This window comes from Felis catus, chromosome B1 (genome assembly GCF_018350175.1).
Source record: "Felis catus isolate Fca126 chromosome B1, F.catus_Fca126_mat1.0, whole genome shotgun sequence".
Lineage (NCBI taxonomy): Eukaryota > Metazoa > Chordata > Mammalia > Carnivora > Felidae > Felis > Felis catus.
In genome coordinates, this window is record NC_058371.1 from 119822898 (window position 1) to 119830210 (window position 7313).

General features: G+C 39.6%; 1 long non-coding RNA gene across 1 annotated transcript in view; it reads left to right on the forward strand.

The window, feature by feature from the left end:
• LOC123385001 overlaps positions 1-6210 on the forward strand; it is a 48477-nt gene extending 42267 nt beyond the window's left edge. Inside the window, exon 4 of the long non-coding RNA XR_006596906.1 lies at positions 5863-6210. This is a non-coding gene — a long non-coding RNA (uncharacterized LOC123385001). The remainder of the gene's footprint in view (positions 1-5862) is intronic.
• Positions 6211-7313: the final 1103 nt, after the last annotated feature.

Here is a 7313-nt window from a genome sequence, read left to right on the forward strand (position 1 = left end):
CATGAAGCCAAAGAATTAGTTTTATCCACTGTGGTACCATACCCCTAGAGCAGTGTCTGGCACTTAGAAAGGATTAAGAATTAATGAATGAATAAATGAATGAATGAATAACACATCTTTTATAGCCCACATTTCCAAATGTCCACAAAACACACATATGTTCCTACTGCCAAGTATAAGAAGCACATCAGAGCATTTTAGCCAAGTTATCACAATCCGTGTCAGATTGCTTTTAATATAGACTATTTTGGTACCAGAAAAAAATGTTTTTAAATTAAGGGTTTATCATTATTTTCACCTGATTTTAATCAAGGTCTTCAACTCCTCCCTGACTTTTATGGAAGCTAAGCAAGAATTAGAATATCTTAATTTTCAGTTTTTAATGATGTTAGTAGTAAAAAAAAAGTATGAAACTATCTTATTTTTTAAAAATATTTATTTATTTATTTCTGAGAGTGAGTGTGAGTGGGGAAGGGGCAGAGATAGGGAAAGAGAGAATCCCAAGCAGGCTGTGAGCTCAGTGAGGGGCTTGATCCCACGACCATGAGATCATAATCTGAGCCGAAACCAAGAGTTGGCCACTCAACCAACTGAGCCACCCAGGTGCCCCAAAACTATCTTATTTAAAAAAAATTATTAGTTAAAAAAATATGTATACATTCTTGACATTTCCAGAGGACAGAGGCTCAGCATACAGGGTTGGGGGTGTGGTGTTCACTCCTTACTTTTCTGTCATTCAGAAATCTGAGCTAAGAGACATGCTAGAGACTCAAAGTTAATGGGGTTGCTGACCTTGAAAGGCCAGCATGGCTGTGATGAGGGGTGCAGCCATGAGGAGGTGTCAACCAACTGATCCAGGAGTCAACCAACTAAGTGGGCTGAGGAAGCTAACCACTAGAGAGACACCAGGGCTGAAATGCAATCTGAAAATATCTCCCCAGTACTATATTAGGATGAGAGTCCATACCTTGGACCCAACAACACCTTCATTTTAAAATGCAAGAGTAAAAAGATTGGTCATGTCTAGTGATCTTTATTGGGCATTAATCTTATTTGTTTTAATAATTGCTTGATCGTTCCTGAATCTGATAATTCCTGATTCAATTTCTGAATCCGTTGGTAAAGGAAATTTTCAACATTTAACGCTTTGGGGCCTGATCCTGGGCTCCCAGGGAGGGTATACTCTTATCAGGGTCAGAATGACTTCACCAAACTTCAGAGCATGGGCTCTATTTCTGCCTGAACACACAATGTACATCTGCTTCATTACCAAATAAGCTAAAAGAAACATTTCAAACTAGAGATAAGAGTAAAAATCCCCATAAGTTCTGATCCCATACCTCTGAAGTCTGCACCCTTGCACATACTAACAGCATAAGATAGAGTTTATAATTTTCTGAAATGTCCTTCATCATGATTTGTAACCCTTGATGTTACAAAAAACCTCATATCTAACATTCCTCCTCAGGAGCACGATATTCTTTGTGCAGATTGTGTGTCCAGGCAGCGCTCCTCAATTGGGCTCGAATAAAACTCTCTTCCTTTTTTTATTTAATTTATTTTATTTTATTATTTTATTTATTTATTTTTGAGAGACAGAGCACAGTGGGGGAGGAGCAGAGAGAGAATGAGACACAGGATCTGAAGCAGGCTCCAGGCTGAGATGTCAGCACAGAGCCTGATGCGGGGCTTGAACCCACAAACCGTGAGATCATGACCTGAGCCGAAGTCAGACGCTTAACCGACTGAGCCACCCAGGTGCCCCCCTCCCACCTTTTTTTTTCAAGAAATTCTAAAAAGTTTGTTCATTTTGCATTGATAACAATAGGCAACAGTGAAAATGTTGGTAGCTATGACACACATTTCTTTTCTGGATGGTGTTGGCATTTTTGCTCTTGTGAATAGTTCTTGACAGGCTCAGGCTCAGCTAGGAAAGGGAGAGAGCTGAATTAATGTGGATTTCTACACTCACAACATATGATTAACAAAATTCAGATGTGACTACCCGTGGTTATACTGTTAGTTTATTGATTGTTTATGAAAATGAAATTTTGGCAGAACTACAGATTGCGCAGTCAAGAAATGAGAGCTGGGGGGTGTCCGAATGTTCTAGTGATCCAGGCACACAGAGGAAGGATTTAGTTGGGTAGAAACTTGGCCTCACTTGTTAAAAGAATAATGCACTTTCCTTTATATTGCAGCTTTGATGAAAACACTTCTGAATAAGAAAATTATACATCAGGGTACTGTTATGTGGGAACCTGTTCAATTTACCTAAATAACCCTTCTTCCTCTAATTCGGTCCCTTTCTGCTTGCATACTTCTAGTTTGGTCTGTGGCTTTCACTTATTGTCAGACTCTGCTGCCTGGTGTTTACTTGTGTTTGAGAGGCAGAGTTGAAAAAGCCCTTAATCATTTTCCATTCTCTATACCAAAGGTAAAATAATAGAGCCATGAAGGTCTCCACTGAGCCTCTTTCCTTCATCCTCTGCTCAGCTTGCCCTATCCCTTTTGTTAAAGAAAACAATTGTGTTTATTTTATTTCTTGAAACTGTTTATTATTTTTTTTCATTTCTTTTTATTGTTGTAAGCACACTTAATTGGCTCAAGGCATAGAGAAAGCCACTTAGGGTTTGGCCTCCAGCTGATAAAAGTTTTATGAACTGGGAGAATTTCTGCTACTTGTTTTATATCTGATCAGTTGTAGAAGTAAGTTTAATAAGAAAAAAATCTAATATAAGGGTTTTATATTTCCATCCTCTTTTAACCGTAGTATAACTTAATACAATTAAATACTTAAACAACTTTCGTTTTGGTGGTTGGCAGTGTGGAGCGGTGCACCGGATACTGGTCTTGGAGGGCAGCAGTCCTGAGTTTCAATTCTGAGCACACTACTCAGTAGTTCTCTAGGATATGTCACTGTTCCAAGCCTCAGGGTCCTCATCGGAAAAATAGTCCTGTGGGGTGTTTGGGAGTGTGGACTCTGATCTTGGATTGCCTGCAATCACAACCCAGGGTTGTCACTTAACTGAGCCATCTTGGGCAAATTATTTAGTTGTTTCGTGACTCAGTGTTATCAGCCATAAATGGGATAGTCATAGAACTACTACATAGAGGCGTGCCTGGGTGGCTCAGTCAGTTAAGTGTCCAGCTTCAGGTCAGGTCATGATCTCATGGTTCATGAGTTTGAACCCCACATCGGGTTCTCTGCTGTCCATGAAGAGCCCACTTCAGATATCTGTCCCCTTCTCTCTCTGCCCCTCCCCGCTTGTGCACATGCTTTCTCTCTCTTTCAAAAAATAAATAAACTTAAAAAAAAAAGAACTATTGCACAGAGTTGTGGAAACCAAGTGACTGCCTTTTAAAAGAAATGATAATAAAGCTCTTAATATAGCCATCTGGCACACAGTAAACTGTTGGTAAGTGTTAACTATTACTACACATGGGACTGATGCAATGATTACATGAGATACTTTACATGAAAATCCTGGGGCGCCTGGGTGGCGCAGTCGGTTAAGCGTCCGACTTCAGCCAGGTCACGATCTCGCGGTCCGTGAGTTTGAGCCCCGCGTCGGGCTCTGGGCTGTTGGCTCAGAGCCTGGAGCCTGTTTCCGATTCTGTGTCTCCCTCTCTCTCTGCCCCTCCCCCGTTCATGCTCTGTCTCTCTCTGTCCCAAAAATAAATAAACGTTGAAAAAAAAAATTTAAAAAAAAAAAAAAAAAAAAAAAAAAAAAAAAAAAAAGAAAATCCTGAAGGCATTCAACAACCACCAGTTCCTTTTCTTAATTCCTTCAATCTTTACCAAATTATTTATTATTTTATTTATTTCTTTTATTTATTTATTTGCTTAAGTCCAGATCCTTGCTAACCTGGCTTCTATATCATAAACTGTTGGCATCTGTGTTGCAGCCTGTATCCTACTTGTAATCGTTGTTATAAGCATCATAACAGTCTTGCTATGATATTCCAGAGTCGGATGGTTGGCTTTTTGTGAAAAGCATAATTTTCCTTCAGTGCCTACTAAATGGCACACACTGTACCAAACTCACAGACATCTAAAGAATCTGTGCCCTTGGGAGCTTAGTTACCTGACTTACCATTTGATGGGCAGCAAAATTCAGAAAGAGAAGCTAAAGAATGAATTAATCTGGAGACAAACAGGCAAGGGGAAATGCTAGCTTAGGGTTAGCTTAGGGACAGCAAACGTGTGCCCCGTGCTTCCTGCAGCCCCTGGTAGTCATTGCTGGGCTCAGACACAGCCCTATTCTCTCTTTATGAGTCTGCAGCCATCAAGGGCATCCTTGTTATTAGCCATTTGTCAGAGATAAAATAGTGTGGTCAGTTTTGCTTGTCTGGATTGGAGGAATGTCACCGTTTGGAACACTAATTCGTTCTTAAAGTATCTCCAGTCCTTTCTGAACATTGAAACAACTGTTATTTCTTTCTTTTTTTTTTAAATTCCCAAATTCCAAAGATGGTCCTTTTGAGCTAGATGTTTATTTTCCTTAGGAATGTTTTAAAGGTTTTATGGGCAAAGGAATGATTTAGGCAAACAACATGTAAATATCAGTCAATGAATTCATTATTTTTGGATGTTCCCCTGACATATAAACCTGCCAAACTATCTTATTTTTGTGAGAAATGAAGAATCCTTCCTTTTATGCTAACACTAGTTTTTAATTAGTAATTTTGGGTATGTCTGTACTTCTTCATATGATGGAGTTTTAATAAGGGTCATATGTAGTGAGGCCCATAAAACCTTGGTACAAATCAATTAGAAATAAATTATTTTATCACTCTTTTCAGATAATGTTGTGCTTTAGAAACTTGGATCAGATAGACTAGTAACTCACAAGAAGGAATTAATTTCTGCTTTATAATGCATCTCACTATTTTTACCAGAACTTGGTGGGACAAAAGTCACTTACAGTGACTGAACCCTATTTAAATACTTTTTATTTTATTTTTTACCTTTCTCCTAAGAAATATTTCATGGCTTACTGTCACTGCTGTGTCAGTGTTTCATAGGCCACTGGAAAGTAAAAGGACAGATCACTCCTACCACCAAATACACACAGACCATCAATAGCCCTAGAGGGTCTCTTCACTTGGGTGACTTTGTTTGTCATTTGCTTTCATTTTCAACAATAATTTAGGTGGTGATGGCCAGAGGATGAGCTTAATTGTAATGGGAAGCCCCGATGCCAAGGCAGGAACAGACGGGTAGAGGCTTAAGTGTGAGGAATGCCGTAGAAGAGATATATCATGCAAGATTCAAAGAGTTGAGCAACAAACATTCTGTCTGTGTTCCTCAACCATGGGGCCACCAACCTTCACTTTCTAACAGCCACCACAGATGATCTAGTGTCCATGTTGCTTGTCTACAATTCATTTCCCCTTTGCTTATTGTCCAACTTCTGCCCATCTTTCAACTCAGCTCACAGCATTTCCTTTAAGAAGTCATTCATGGACTTCCCATCATTTTCCAGGAGAAATAAATTCTACGGTTTTGACTCCTATAGCAGCTTGCACATGATGCCACTATCTTGTGGTAGACAAAGATCTGTCTCCATCACTAGGATTTGAAGTCATCTTTGTAACCCTAGGGCTAGTGATGTTTAGTACACAGTCCTTCCACAATAAAGTTTGTGAGTGGAGATTACATACTTCATTGTCAACTCTACATAAAAATGCAGGAGTTTTTCTAGAGACATGAGTGAGGTAGGGAGGTGAGGTTGTGGACCTGTGCACGCAACTATTGTAGACTTGTGTACTGTAATTACTAATAAACTTGCCTTGGAAAACAACCATTCTGCTCCATTCCAGTAACACATTCTCTGTGATTTGTCCTTCTTTTCCTAGCACAGCATTCTTGGCAACAACAATGGCGTAATGCAGATACCGTGGCTTTAGGAGGTGTGGTTGGTAATGGATGGACTTGGATTTGGAACTGTCTCAAAGATTTACTTTGGATCCTCTGCGATGTTTCAAGCCCTTCGTTTTGGCAAGCCTGTCATTTGCCAGTTGTCAAATAGGTTGAGTCATTAGTCTGGCCTTGTCATCTGGGAGCCTCCAAATGATTGATACGGTTCTGCTACGCTTCCCAACGGGATAATTAAGTGTCCACTCAGCTCTGTCTACCTGTTTTTATGAAAAGTAAAATGAAATAAAAAATTACGTTATTCTTTTTTTTTTCTACCTGTGAAAGCAGCAAGCTGGGAAAATGCATTTGAACAAGCTGTTTATTCTAATATTTAGTCCCTGAAGGACAAATTTCTTATTGGAAAAACCAAACCTTGCAAATCTTTTTAGGCTAACAAAACAATCCTCTCCATTTGTCTACCTTGCATAGTGATTTTGTGTACATTTTCCTTTCTTCTTTGCAACAACCCTATGCAGTAGAAAGAACAAACATTATTATCTTCATATTGTCGATAAATATCTTGAAACTCAGAAATCATTTTAACATCATATTTGGTTCCTGTGACTATTGTATTAATCTCCTGCCATACTGTGCTATCAAACATCTTCTTGTATAAAAGGGATGTCTGAATATTGCATATCTGTGCTATTCTCCCATTCAGGATCTTCTTTCTTTCTTTCTTTCTTTCTTTTCTTTCTTTCTTTCTTCCTTTCTTTTTAAATTTTATTTATTTTTAGAGAGACAGAGACAGTGTGAGTGGAGGAAGGGCAGAGAGAGAGGGAGGGACAGAATCCCAAGCAGGCCCCACACCTTTAGGACAGAGACTAATGTGGGGCTTGAAACCAGGAACTGCAAGATCATGACCTGAGCTGAAACCAGGAGTCGGACGCTTAACTGACTGAGCCACCCAGTGCCCCCCATTCCACCAGGATCTCTTTCTAAAGTGTATAGGTTTTGACAAATTTGTTTGCCAAGATACTGGGATTGCTTAGGTGAACCTGTGGGGGAGGAGAGCAAGCAAGATAGGGTCATCCCATCCCAGAGTAGAGGATTTGTCCCCAAGGTACTACAACCAACAGTCCAAATGGCAGTGTGTGATGGAAAGTGATAGCTCAATCCCAGAACTAAAGAGAAATCTGTGAGACATTCCCTCCTTGCCTACACAGATGATTCCTTTCAAAGACCAGGTGCTTATTATCTCCAGTATAATGTGGCTTTTGGATACTCTCCAGTCAGCAAAGTAGAAACTCCTATTTGGCAAGGTGAACCCAGCCATGGTTTCCTAGTGTGCTGAATCAATAGGAAATGACTTTGGAAAAATACAGCAATGGCAACAACAAATGGTTTTGAACGTTTTCAGCCAAACACTGTATAAAGTGAACTGCCAAGA